Source organism: Plecotus auritus (assembly GCF_963455305.1).
Source record: "Plecotus auritus genome assembly, chromosome: 7".
Classification (NCBI taxonomy): Eukaryota; Metazoa; Chordata; class Mammalia; order Chiroptera; family Vespertilionidae; genus Plecotus; species Plecotus auritus.
The window spans coordinates 164,337,046-164,352,399 of NC_137774.1; the positions used below are offsets into that span (position 1 = coordinate 164,337,046).

Genomic DNA, 15,354 nt, shown 5'->3' on the forward strand with positions numbered 1-15,354 from the left:
GGTAAAATGCCGATATAAACCAATATGCTGTTTGCTTATTTACTTCATGGTGTATATCATCATTGTAATCCCATAAGATGGAATGTATTTTACCCCCAACTATCACACTGATACAAGTGTCTTTCTATCCTTAAACTTCAGAAACTATTTAGATTCAAAACCAGAATACAGTACATCTGAATTTACCCTTTGTTCACCCCAGGAGCACTAAGAAAGCCTTTAGCAAATGAAAACACATTTCCCAAAACGTATCCATATTCACAATAAGGAAATCTGGAGGTTTTGTCAAACTATCTCTCCTTTCTTCAACCAAAGTTATATGAATAATGTTTAAGTTATTGTGTCAGATATAACAGGGTTGATTTTCTGTTTTCATAAGTTGAGCCACTAAGCCAAATCCATAGCACACTAATTGGACACCCTTGGTGTTGGCACAAGGGATTCTAATTTTGTCAGTCTATCCAGTATATATCTGTACCTATATCTACATACTTTTTAAATGCAGAAATGAGTAGTGGAAAACATACAAATATTCTGTCTCTACATTCTAAAACAGAATAGAATGTACCTGTTTGGTAGATATGTAGTACCTTTTTCATGGTTATTTTTTAGAAGTTATAGTGGAATATTGCATGGATAGCTCTTTATTAAAACAAAGAAAAATTGAGTTTCTGTTAAATAAAAGATGAGATTGGTGAGGTTTTTAATGCTCTCAAAATCTAGATACAAATTTCAGATACTATAATCATAAAAACATAAAAGATTTAATAATTAATGGCACTGTGTCAAATGTTTACCAGTAAGCATTATTATAAAGAAAGACAATAACCCACTGAATAATCTAGTTGTTCTTTCTTGGTAAATTAAATTGAAATTGATCAGAACCAAGGAAATTAACCCTATTATATGTAAATGTATAGAGTTTTAATATTAGGAGAATTCCTTTTATAATTCTGTTGAAGAAAATAAGGATAACGAAAAGTAGATATATTGTGTGTTTTATAAAAGGGTAGAGTGTGTTTTCAACATTCTCAACTGTTTGGATGTAATCTGTGTATAATTTATGGATCTTAAATATTCATATATGCTATGCAGTTAGTAGGTTGATTTTATTGAAAATGTCCAGTTTCTCTGTTACTGTGTCAATAAGTCTTACTATTGAGTTCAGATATTTTTTAAAGCCTTATATTAGACTTGAACTTTTGTCAGACTAGTTGTAAACTGTGTTTTGGAAAGGAATTTGTAAAATTAATCAAGAACACTAAAATTGTTTCATTATGTGTCTCCACGATGCCACTTATAGAAACCTGTTCAAAGAAAACAACCAGTTTTCTAAAGATATTTATTATAGCAATATATACAGTTAACCATATTTACTAATATACATATAATTTATTTAAATAAATATATAAGTGAAAGAAATTGGAAATAAACTAAATGATCAAAAACAAGTTAATGTGCCCTGCCGGTGTGGCTCAGTGGTTGAGCCTAACCTATGAACCAGGAGATCATGGTTTGATTCCGGGTCAGGGCACATGCCCTGGTTGCAGCCTCAAACCCTATTGAAGGCATGCAGAAGGCAACCAATCAATGATTATCTCTCATCATAGATGTTACTGTCTCTCTTTCCTTCTCCCTTACTCTCTGAAATCAATAAAAATATATTTAAAAAAAATAAGGCAATGTGAAATATTGCCAGTGGTAAGTGCAAAAGTAGTGACTTTAATTTTCTAAAATAATAAAATAAAATATAAATACGTTAATGCATAATAGTAGAAGAAATGCAAAGTTTACAATAATCATCTCTATGGTATTAAAAGTAATTTTAATTTTTAAACTTTACTGAATTTTTAAGTTTTCACTATCAATATGGATTACTTTTATTTTTAAAAAGTCTTAAGAAGTAACCAAGAGTAAATAGATGAAAAGACACATAAAAGAATGTCATCCTGGACAAGTTTGGAAAAAAAACTGGATAAGAAAGCCAGCCACACAGGCCTATTTGCTACTGTAATTTTATGTGAGATATTTAAAGTCGAAAAAAGCATAAGGCAATTAGGGCTCAGAATTATGCTAATGGAAGCACACATTGGCAAAAATATCTGGTTAATAGTCACATTAACTGATGATTAAGGGAGAAGATGTTTGACTGATGTACTTTCCCCAGACACAGTAATGGAGCTGAGATGCTGCCCAGCAGCATCCCGAGTGCAGTTGCAGATGGCGCCCATACCTGTTGGAGCCCTGAACAGTTTCTTTCTTTTAATTGTAAATGCAATGAACTCAATAATAAAAATGGCTGGATAAAAAAATCAATATAACTGGAATACATTATATTTTCAGCTCCCTAGATGAACAGTAGCATATTCTTTAAATCCAAAAGTCTTGTCTTTCTGGCAATTCTGGATATTTTCTTTATAGTTTATATTTTTTTCATGAAAGACAGTCATGCATGGAGAAATATATGTTCTCCCTCTATGTGTTTATATTCATGTTATATTTAAGTTTGCATATGAATGTGCTTAGCCTATTAGGGCTAAAATATGGTTTGGCAAGTTTATAGAAAATATATCATCATGAATAGCTTTATTCTTGCTTTCTGGAAGTTAACTTCTAATTTTCAGAAGGAATATATCTGTTTGTGAATTACCTTTTCCCAAAATACACTCACATTATCATAAATATGTAAAAATATACATATTGACACCCTAACATTAAATATCGGTATTTATATTTTATAATGCAGGTATTGTGAGCATTCCCAAATAGTAGTTGCAAGTCAAAATACATTTTAGTCTTCTCAATTTCTGAAATAAGACTCAATTCTTTCCCAGTATTTCTCATTGGGAATTCTCTGAAGTCAACATGTTCTCATCCAATAATAGTATGTAAGAATTTGGAAATACGTTTTATTTGCTGAGAGCTTTTCCTGGGAATTCCAATATACTCAAGGTAAATTCCCTGTCTTATTAAATAATTTTTTAAAACCCAACACTAGGATCATAACATATCACAGGTAAAGGCCTATACTTCCAGTTGACAGGGAACATAGAAATTAAGCTTGAGGAGAATAAAAACCTACATGATTTCTTTTAAAGTTTGCAGTAAGATGAAGCGTTGATCACAGAGAATTTTGATGCAGGGAACCATGTTCCACCAAGGACTCGAATAGTTGGAAAGCCACTATTTAGCATACATTAAAGTTAATGAGAGACTCTGTAGGGATGAAGGGAAATGTGTCATATTGAACAAAGAATCAGCTATATGATGTTTTTACTTGAATATTAACAATGGCATCTTTGAAGTTCTGTTAATTACAGAGAGGAGACCCCATTCCTGGATTGCCCTGACAGCCTAGTTTATGCCAGTTGTCTGGGTATAATTATTGATAGACACACACACCCCTCTTGATTTTATTTCAAAAATTGTCCCAGTTAGAACCGTAAATCAAACTATTCAGGAGGTACTATTCATATGTATGTATCCCATCTTCTTCCACAGAGTCAATCCATTATTAAGAAATTAAAGGAATCAAAAGGAAAGAATGTTTGACTTTCACTTCTTTGCTAATAAGGGTGCCCCAGAACTTCTGAATAACTTATGGACAGAAGATGAACTCTTTGAAACTATTACAGTCTCTGGGGACCCTCCACCACCCCCACCATCCACAAGTAATCTTCAGTGCAGTGTAGGCCTTTCCCCAAGAGGAATGATTTTGATGCCCATTCAAGCATACCTAATGGTGCCTGGGAGAAGCCTTGTGTGGCTTGACCTTCCAGTTCAACAGTGTGAATGATGTGGGGCTGGTGGCAGAGACCTGAGAAACCCATGCTTTGGGCCCCACACTTGGTTGGCACAGGAATTGAGACCTCATTATTGAGCTGGCTGCCCTCTCTGCCAGGTAAATAAATTTCACATGTGGAAAAAGGTGTGTCTGCTGCTAGTTGTGGGTACACGCCAATTGTGGTGGTGTGATTTACATCTCAAATCAACACTACTTAGTCCATTCAGAGCTATTAAGTAATTGAACATATATAATTTTAAGATGTAACCACGCTTAGCAGCTATGTTCACTTGCTCTGGGGAAAGGAATAAAGGGTAAAGAGAAGAATTACATGTGTATTAGAGTTTTCATGAAAGGAGTAAGTCCCTTAGCAGGACTATGAGCTGTATAACTTACAATGATAAAATTGAAGCATGTCTTTTGGAAAGAGTTAAATCATGTTGTTGGGTGTGTGTTTTTTGCTCTAAATGCTGATTAAAGCATCTGATCTCAATGGGGCTATGTAATAAGGACATCAGTGATAATGCAAAGAAATTGTTTATCTTATATGTGAGGCCATCCAAATTTCTTCCTTGATAAACCATAGATCACTAAGATTAACTGTTGTGTTCATTCTTGGTAATTTGCTTCTTCTTACATTGATTGAATCTTACAACTCAGAACTTTTTATCAAGTGTAATGGTGAAATTGGTTATACGTCTTTAATGTAGGACCATATGCTTTTATTAGCACCATTTGTAGTGCGTATATTAGATCTTAGAAACTCACTAACTCCTCCTGGAACCTTTCCCAGGCAGGTCACCCTCTACAGCCATGTGGATTCTATATTCAAGGTGGTACCACCTTGTATGTTCACCATTGAACCCTCAGCCTCCAAAAGAGTGCTTGGTTCATTGTGGACACTCACACATATTTATTGATTGGATAAATATAAAATGAAAAAAAAATGATTAAATGTACTTTTGTAATTGTATATTCTCTATGAGATTGCCTTTACTACTGAAAGTGCTTTGCAGATGAAGATCCGGCTTGTACATCCAGTCCAACAATAAGCAAATGGCGATTTTGTGTACCTTTGATATCCTCTTATCAGCATCAGTTATGGTCAGATTTTGGGGTCTTCCTCCATGTCTCATACACTGCACACACACCCTGAGATTGGCTGAGTTGGGATTACCACATAACAGCCTATGCTGAACCTGTGGGGAACCTCTGGTGACTTCAGAAGAGGCCCAGCCACCCCTAAGCTTGTGATACTTGTGTGAAGATGCTTGTGTAAAATTCTTCCCACCTCCTTCTTTGACCAGGCCTTTCTATTGCTCAGACTATTGCTCATAAATCTCCAGTGGTCCCCAGGTCCTTCCAGAATAAATGACAAATATTGGCACTTGGGGTCTCTCACAAACTGGCCCCAATTTATCAGCTGAGACTATCTCCTACTACACCCCTTCACTTCTTTCTCAAAGGCACCTCCTTTGCTTCAGTCATACCAGGATATTGTCTGTGCCCCAAACATACTCCTCAGGTTCACACGTCTTTATTCAGACAAGCTCTCTCACTCACTGCACCCAGTCCCAGCTCTAATCACACTCCCATTATTTGTTTATAACCACCACCCCCCCAACCTGTACAGCTGGGATTCCATACTACCTCTCTGTTGACATGTCTGCCATTTCCTCCTTCACATGCAACCCTTCCCAAGCCAATGCTTCTGATGCTGTCATATCTTGACTTGATTCTCCCGCCAGCCTGTCCTCACTGCTGAGTCCTGCACACTTGTAGAGCAGAAGTGCAGAATGTTATCTGTCCCTCCAGTCCCTGGCACAGTGGTGGGCTGACTGGACACATTAATATGATGATCAATGATCTGAACTCTTATTTGTTCCCTCTTTGGAAAATACCCTTTCAATAGAAAGGTATAAATCTTAAATCCAAGTTGATTTCTTATACAAGGAATTGAGAATTGCTGTCATCTATTCACAGGAAGCAGTGAAATTGGCTTAGTCTTTAAAGAGCTAAGAAACATAATACTAATTCAGTTCATTTTGCCCTTGCATAGATCAACAAGTACATCATTTCATTATTGTCAGTGCTTCAGTATTTCCAGTTGGTACTACACTCCATTTTTTACAAAGTGATGAGTTTACTTAAAAATATTAGGGAAAATATATGGCTTCAAACTTGGGTAGCTTTAGTGAAGTTGGCTAGCTCATACTTTTAATATTCATCATTTCCATTTAGTTATAAGTTAACAGTATTAAGGTATGACTGAAGAACTAATAAATAAAATACAATAATGTTAATTAATGAAGGTGTTCTAGTTATTTAATTTTCATTACTTTTACCTTTTAATTCATAAAGGACTCAATATCTGGAAATCAAATGAGCTTAAAAGCAATTATGAAAGTGTTACCAAAAAATAAAGATTTTGTTGTTTTATTTTCCAAAAAAAATTGCTATGTTTAATCCCTACTTTTAAATGAAAGAATAGGTGGTTTACAATTTTTTTCGTTTATATAACATCTTTGAAAAGGCACTGACCATTGCCTTCTGCTGAATTTTAGATAAAGGAAAAGTAAGAACAGGTAAAAAAAAATTGAAATACAGTGCCCAATGAGTAACAAAGCCTGTTACTAAGTATGATCTATATAATTTAATATTTTCTCTCTTCCCATATTAAATCAAATTTGTAAACTGCTGCTTTATGCATGATATTCTGGATTTAGTCCTTCTAATTGAGGCTTTGCTTTAATAAACATGCCAGACTCGAGATCACACTTCTCTTTGATTACTTCAAGGGATGATGAGCTTCCTAGATGTCCAGGTACAAAATTCAACCCAGGTAGCTCTAATTATAGAAAGGTCTTTAGAATGGGTGAATTTTTCTCCCCTTTACCTGTTGCCCACTTGTCCTGTCCCACAGGTTGACCAAGTGTGTGCTCCTGAAGGACAGGAACTGTGTCTTGGTAATGGTTGGTTCTCCCACCTCATCAGCACCTACTTGGAGCTCAGTAAAGACAGGGTCTCAGCTATGTGGACCAGCTCTTCACATATTGGAGGGCACTTAACTATCCCTGCTAGGTTTTCTTTCTCTGCTCCAGCTCTCTCAGTGCTCCTCTTACTTGTATCCCCAACTACCATTTTATCCTCATCATTATGCATGAATACTAAAATCCCAATTGGTAGGCACCCAAGGAACAGAAACTTGACTATTTAACACCCAATGAATTTGAAAGAAAGGCTCCAAAGTGTCTCCCAACCAAAAATCATCTTGTAAAAAAGTCTTCAGATAATAAAAGCTATATCCCTAAAGTCACGTGAATTGCAAGACTTGAAAAAATAGGATTGGCATACTAGTTGAATGTACTATCTGCAACCAATATGCACATTATAAATACTATAAAATTTGTGGTGTGAGGTTGCAGAGTAATTCAGTTATGAATAGTCTTCAGATACATAGGAGTTGGCAAACTATGGACTGAGGGCCCTATCCTGCCTGCTGTCTGCTTTGTTAATGAAGTTTTATGGGGATATATTTGCTGTTGCAAAACACACACATACACACACATACACACAAACACACATACACATACATACACACACATACACACACACTTATAGCAATAAGTCCGAAGCAATGTATCTCTGCAGTAGGTCTTCACTACTTCGTATTTTTTATGCTGGTAGGGTGGTTGGTTGGTTGCTTGATTTTTGTTTGGTTGGTTTGGTTTATCCTCTCACACTCTCCTTGCGATCTATCCCAAATGTCACTGCTCAGTTGAAATAACCACTTGCCACCCTAATCCTTTCCTTTTATCAACCACAAGAGCATTGAGAGAAATATTTCTCAGGCTAAATTATATTCTGCAGAGCTGAGCTAGGGTGTTGTCTGGAAATGTTAAACTTAAGTAAGTTACTGATTTTTCTTTTTCTTTCATCTTTAGCTCGTATTAGTAATCTGCCATGTCAATACTGGTGTGAAATTCCCCTCCATTCCACTATCCAATTTTACCCAATCTTTTCGTTCAAGATTTAGTTCAAACCACACTTCTGCTCAAATATCTCCCTGGTGAAGTTCACGTCATTATTTTTTTTTTAGTTTATGTTGTCATATTCCCAATTTATTCAAATGTGTAATATTTTCTATGTAGCCCAATATTAATTTATAGTTTTAAACATCATTTCCATTTCAAACTACTTTGCTCAAGGTAACAAACCATAAATGCTTTACTTTTTAAAAATTATCTCAACCTCAGAAACATACAATATGGAGTATATCTAGTGTATTCACTTTAATTCATTGAAGAATGACATTAAATAAAAGATAAATGTACTCAGGATTCAAGGAAACAGGTAGTTAAATGTTTAACCATGTGTTTCTGCAAGTATCTTTCTCTTCAAAATAGTATGCAAAAATACATTATCCCTTGTAAATTGAAAAGTCAATCATTAGATCATTTTCCTCTACAATTGTTGGCTGCCAAAGAGTGTTCCATGCAATGCACATTATTGTGGCTATCTATTACCTCCAGTGAACTAGGCCGGACCCTCATGGGTTTAACAACACTGTTTTTACTTGCTCAGGTTCCTATGTCTCGAGAGTCCAGGAAGGGTTCATCTCATAGGTCTGTTGCATGTGGCACTACTTGAGGTCATCTACTCTACCCGCTGGTCTCAGAAGGAAGCACTAAGGAAGCTTCACTCATGTGTCAGGCACCCCAGTGTTCACTCTCCACGTGGCTAGCTTGGGCTTCCTCACAGCATGGATGTCACCAGTAGTCAGACTTCCAAAAAATGAGCATTTCGTCATGAAGGTGTCTTACATCTGTATATCTCTTGAGACCAGAAAGATAGAAAGCATCACTTCTGCTGCATTTTAATGGGCTAAGCAGGTCATGGCCAGGCCAGATCCAAGGGCAGGGAGAGAAATAGACATCCCTTCTCAATGGCTGAAGTAGCAAGAATTTGTGCTAACTTTAATTCATCATATGCATTTCTGATATAAATGTGCCTAGTTTAACTGGCTGGACCAGCCAGGATTAGCTGATTCATTGAAACTGTAGCATATCAGCTCAAAAGCTACGAGTTGATTTCTGATCCCTTTGTGGATTTTTCATGTGTTTTTTTTTCACCAAAAAAGGCTCTGGAAAAAGTAGACGAAATCTCATAAAAAGTCTCTACTCAATGGCATAACCTCAGCAAAGAATAATTGCCCAATACCATTTTATTTTATGGAAAGGTATTTCTACTGACCTCTTCTCAATGGGTAATATATGTTGTTTTTTTTCCAATAGTGATGGTACTTTTCAAGGACCCAGGCTCATGAAGCTGCTCACATTTACAGCATGACAGGCTCGAATTTTTTATTGAATCTCTAAAAAGGAGACAAAAGGGGAAATGTTAAGTATGACCCTAATGCTTTGTGTACACAAAAGTTACATTTTCCTTAAATAAAACTGAAGGCTAAATACTGGTCATTTATGTTCTCTATTCCCTGACACAAAATGCTGTTCCGCCTTCCAAATTAGGCCAAAAAGAATGCTGTCACTATTGGTGGTGAGGTGTGTGTGTGTGGGGCAGGGATTTGGGGGAGGGATATGTGTGTACACTTGCATGCAAGGCAGTCCAAATAGATAATATCAAAATAATGAAGTACATATATTCATTCAGCTTATCAAATTGACATTCTGGGTCTAGCTCATCTAGGGGGGAAATGAAGTCATGTCCCAGGACAGTGCATTAACTATATAAAATTCTAAGTTGGGAGGGTGAATTTGATATTGGTGGTAGTTTTCCACATTTTGAAGGTCAAAAAAGACAGAGAAAAGGAAGAGGGGTTTTTATTCTTGTTTTGCATTTATGCTTTTTCAAACAAATTTAAATTGTCCTTACCTACACTATTATTTTTAAACTATTAATCATTTATAAATAGAGCAAGAGAAGCATGTCTTCCCTGACTCTGGAGGAATCAGTTTATTCTATTTTAAGCCCCATTTCAACATTTTACTCCTTTTCATGAGAGAGAGAGAGAGAGAGAGAGAGAGATTTAATATTAACTCATAATAATAAAAATAAAGTAACTTTATTTTTCTTTAGTGAAAATGGAGATCAATTCCACCACTTATAAATAAAACCAATATTACATTTGTTTTCCTGGTTTTCCCTGTCTGAAAATGAAAAGAAATGAAAGAAAATCTCTCCTCTATTCGGGGTATCATTTTCTCCTTGGTTGAGAATGACCTGTGTTTTGAGGGGTGATAACCCATTTTTCTAGAGACTCTTTAATCATTTCACTTTTTTGATGCTTTAGGAAAATCTTTACAAATGGCAAGGTCTAGTTTCCGTGGCAAATTTTCTGTGAGAAGGGCTCATTAGAGTAATTTATTTGGGGCTTGTATGACTTCAAAATGGATCCAATAGGGACTAAACCAACACCATCAACTCATTTCATTTAGACCATTAAGCACATTAGGTGATGAGGATTTTGTCAGTTCCTCTCTAGCCAGATTAAACCAACAAATTAAAGATGAAGGATGCCCTTGCTGCCTGAGAAATCCCCAAGCTTCTTCATCAAAGCTCCCTCTGGGGCCCTGCTTTGCCCTATTGCCTTTAACCAACATGGAGCCCTCAGAAGCAGATCAGGGGCATGCTAATAACAACTGCCACTGATGAGCTCTGATTTATCTTTGTATAATTGTCTTCAATTAGAAACCACTAGGAACACATCATGGAACATTTATAAGTGAAAATAATGTTTCATTTAACAGGAAGCTTGAGTGAACAGGCTTAATTAAGGGGAGGAAAATTACTTTGTTCAAGTCTATAGGATGAACAGAATTTAACATGTGAAAAAAAAGAGTTTACTAAATATTGGCATAGAATGTAGTGTTTTCTTGAGAAGGATGGATTTTCCATATATATGAAACCACATGATTGTCACCTGAAACTAATATATAATAATATTGAATGTGAAAAATGTAGAGTTGTTCCTATGCCAAATTGAAAAAGAACAATAATACTATATTGTCCCTTTTTGTCACAGTGCAATTGGTAGGAAGACAAAATTCAGCAAAATAAATAACAATTGTGTTGACAGTATGAACTGGAAATTCTCCCTTGTGCTAACAGTGGTGATCTTCATTCCTGAATGAACGTTTCATGGGTATTAGAAACAGAGCTTCATACTGTGGAATACATGTGAATGCTATTTGGTCTCTGTCCCCAAAGAACTCACAGTCTGACAAATATTAAAAAGCAAAGCATCATAGCATGTTTTGATAAATGATAAAGCTGCTCTGGGGACTCAGAGGATGCAGAGTCTCAATCAGCCTAGACATCTAAGGCAGGCAGCTATGGGTCCTCACGGTTGATCAAGGGGGTCCTCATAGATCAAGCAAGCTCTGCAAAGGAGCTTGGGTTTCATCTTGCAGGCAATGGGGAACCACTAAAGACTTTTGAACTAGGGATTTCCACTGGCAGATTTCTGCTTTAGGATGTTGATTTCAGTAACATGGGGGATAATTGATTGGAGCAAAAAAAAAGGCTGCAGGCATTAAGAATAGGAGGGAGGCTGCTAGAGTGAATCGAGGAGAGGTAGGGAAGGACTGGTTGACACTCTGTGCCTGGGACCTTCATCTACGTTATCATTTAAACCCCACAGTGGCGAGTTGAGGCAGCTCATGTTCGGAGTAAGTAGGCTACAAAATCAGCAGTGCCTAGTGCAAAATGAAAATATAAACTTGTTCAAAAAGCAGGGGCAGGGAAAATGCCATTAAAAGTACTAAATGATACTACAGCTTTTTTCTTTCTTCCATGGTCTCTCTCTTGACTTGTCATGATATATTTTTATTTACTATGAAATGTCATTCCAAGTAAGTAAAAATTAAAATTTTAAGTTATTGACATGAAGTTCACCATTTATCTTTATATTGTGCAGTGCCAGATTTAAATGCAAATAGAGGAGCATTTACTTATACACAGAATCACTGAAATTAGGCAATTCATATTCCATAGCCCATATATGCATATGTATTTCGTTCTTATCAGAGCCGTGAAAACACTGCACAAACCTACTTCAACTGTTTCTGTTTCCCTCTGCAAAATGCAAATATTCTGCCAACATTCTCTTATTGAAGATAAAGAAGAACTGAAAAAAAAATAGACCTGCCAGTTCCCATGTCTTTCCCTTTCCTTCTAGGTCATCATTTCCAGCCTAAGTAGTTGGCCAACATAGGGGAGTAACCGTAAGAAAGGATATGATAATTATCAACATGTTTTGTAGACAATCATTGTCTTCTCCATTTAAAACAAGTTCTAGTTTGAAGGGAAAACATAGCCTTCTTGGTCTGTTGGTACTCCAGTCTATACTGTCATAAACATAACACACCTACCTTGTACTGGTCTTTAGTCTTGCTGGACTCCCACAATACATCACGGGTCCTGCAGGATATAGCAAATGCTATATGTGAATGAGGCAGCAAGGAAAGAGAGCATGCAAAGTGTGTATATCTTCTCCATTCATGTTCATGTTCCATCGTCTCATTGAATTTCACTTGCAAAAGTAGTCCAAAGGTAGACTTATTGAGTTTCAAGATGGCAACAGTAGAGCATTAAACCAAGCTTGGGGCTCTCTGAGAATGGGGCAGTTTTAATTTTGGGCAGCCACAGGGCTTACTCCCATGAAGCCCACCCTGATAACATTATGTCAGTACATCTGAGGGGACTGAGAATAGAGAGGGCCTGTGACTTCATCCATGTTCCTCTGGGGCACTGGGGAAGATGTGATAATGTCTAAAAAATTATTTGGTGATACTTGTTAAAGAATGGTAAGGCAGACTTTATCCAAGAGGGCTACTACAATGTGGTTTTGTAGTAAGGGAGAGAAATTGGGCTCAACTCTCAATACAACAAGGAAAAGTGGGGATTTATGGCCAAGGAGTAAAGTGGATGGGAAATTACTAGGAGGGAGCATCAGGAGTCAAGGAGGATTTTGGCTAAACCAACCTAACAGGATTCTTGCTACCCAGCCAGGGTGATTAGACACCTCCTGTGGGATGGTGGAGGATGAAGAACCCCATCAGATATCAGGAGTTAACAGATATGGAGCGTGCAGGATTTTGGTTATACTGACTTAGAATGATTCTTGCTAAAACTGAACTCTAAAGATTGGACCTAGTAAAAACAAGAGCAAAGAAGAGCCAAACAAAATTTTGATCAAGGAGGGAATCTTTGTCTATGGAAAGAATTAACTCCCGTCCTCAAGGCACAGAGCTTTTTCTGCCACCAGGCAAGAGATGACAAAAAGCTCCAGTCACGTCATTTAAGGGGAGTAGGTTTCAAAGGACATTTACAAGGGAGAATGGATAGGTAGATGCTTAGGATCTCAAAAGTGATTTTGCAGAAGATATGCTTTTAAATATCTTAAGAACATTAATAGATAGTTAAATTCGTGCATTTGTAAATGATTTTATACATTTGACTGGAAGTGCATTTGTTTAGTGAGACCTCCCATTCGAATCCTCATTCTTTCACGAAGGAGGACTTCAGGACAAGCACTGCTGTCATGCGATGGGGAAAACATGAGGCTGACCCAGCTGCTCAGTTTCAAATATCAGATATTAAATGTTGGAAAAAAGTGATATTTTAATGTAACATTTTTCCACTGCAATAAATATGAAAAGAAACAGATGCAATCAAGTAGACCAGTTTCCAGGAGTTGGGGCCATGGGAAGGCGGTCATAGAAGCAGATTGGCAGGCCCGTAGCTCCCCTGTGAATTATCAAGAGCATATCTGCCCGGCGAAAGCATAACTTTCATGAGCACACACCCAGAGAGCCGATGTGTACTATAGGAGGTCCCGGACTTACACAGAATGCATTAGGACTGCTACTTAGTACTGTATGCCAAAATGCCATTTTTTATTTTCTCTGTAAACATACGGCAATGCAAGTGCATGCAGGGCTCCTCTGATGAGCTTAGCTATAATGGATGAGTTTTCATTCAGCAACAGCACAGTTCTTGCATCTGAGTGCAGTGGGCAGTGTGATTGGTATATTATGTTCCAGGGCTAATGCCTTCATTCACAGAACAAAGCAGGACTGAGCCCAGGTGGTGTCACCTGAGCTCCAGCGGCTAAGACTGGAGAACAAAAAGGATAATCAGCACTGGTTTTCTTTTTTCCTCTCTCTTCCTTCTCCCTCCATTCCTTCCTTCCTTTCTTTTTATTCTAATATTTTTTAAATTCTACTTTAATTATTACTAGGAAGTAATTGAGGGACATATTGCATATTCGAGAACCAGTTCAGGGAAAAGAACAAAGTATATCAAACCATACCTCCCTATTTTTTTTAGCTTTTTAGTTTGAAATGCTTCTAGATGCTAGGAAGTTGCCAAGTGAAATACTTGGAGAAGTTTCCAGTAACTTCTCTCCATTCTCACAATAGAAACATCAGGCATACCTACGTAGTACAGCATTTAAACCGGAAAATGGACATTGGTACAGTCCATAGATTTCCCCAGGTTTACAAACACTCATTTGTGTGTATGTGTGTGTGTGTGTGTTTCTATGCAATTTTATTGCATAAATAGCTTTGTGTAACCATCACCACAATCAACACACAAGACCACTCCATCATCGCAGGCCCCTCATATTACCCCTTTATAACTGCACCCACTTTCCCATAGCCCAGGCAAAAACTAACCTATTTTCTATAATTTTGCTATTTCAAGAATGTCCTTTATATTTTGCAGTCAGCATAATTTCCTTGAGATCTCTCCAAGTTGTCACTGTAGTATATATCAATAACCCATTTCTTTTTATTGCTGCATACATCTTTCTTGTATGGATGTATCAGCTTGTTTAACCATTCACCTGTTGCAAGACATTTGGTTGTTTCTAGTTGTTGGCAATTAGGAATAGACTGCTATGAACATTTGGACACCCATTAAACTGAACCTTCAAATTGTTTATAAAGCACTGCTGTTCCAAAGGAAGTGATATAATACCATGAGAGTTGTTTATGAATATTGCATAGTTTCTGCTCTGTAAGGACACTAAAATTGAAATTTATTTTTAAAATCATATGTTGGTATTCAAAGTCACAAAACAAAAGATCACTTTTCTCTTTCCTATGAAACAGAAGTGGTTATTTGCATAAATTCCATTAAATATATGAGGTGTCAGCTTCACGTATATTAATGAATTCAATTTCAGTTCAGTTCAATACCATAATAGACAACACACTTATGAAACAAGAGCAATTGAAAGAAAAGCTTTGAGCAAATCGGTGTGTTGTAGAGAAACAGAAGAGTGAGGGACACACACATATGCATATTCACAGGCACATACGCATAAACACATTTCTTACACACACACACACACACACACACACACACACACACATACACACACAATCACAAGAAGCTAGAAAAAAACATATATGTGACATCTCCTTTTGCCCAGAGATGCCTCTAAGGTGAAGGAGCTCGCTTCACAGATAGGATCCTAACAACAGGGACAGTTCTGGGATATTCAATACAGAAGACTGAAACTTGGAACATCTGAGAACCTT

The 15,354-nt window shown here is 36.8% G+C and overlaps 1 protein-coding gene across 7 annotated transcripts in view; it reads left to right on the forward strand.

The window, feature by feature from the left end:
- Nucleotides 1-15,354, forward strand: part of CTNND2 (catenin delta 2) — an 804,920-nt gene that overhangs the window by 426,079 nt on the left and 363,487 nt on the right. The window lies entirely within an intron of this gene.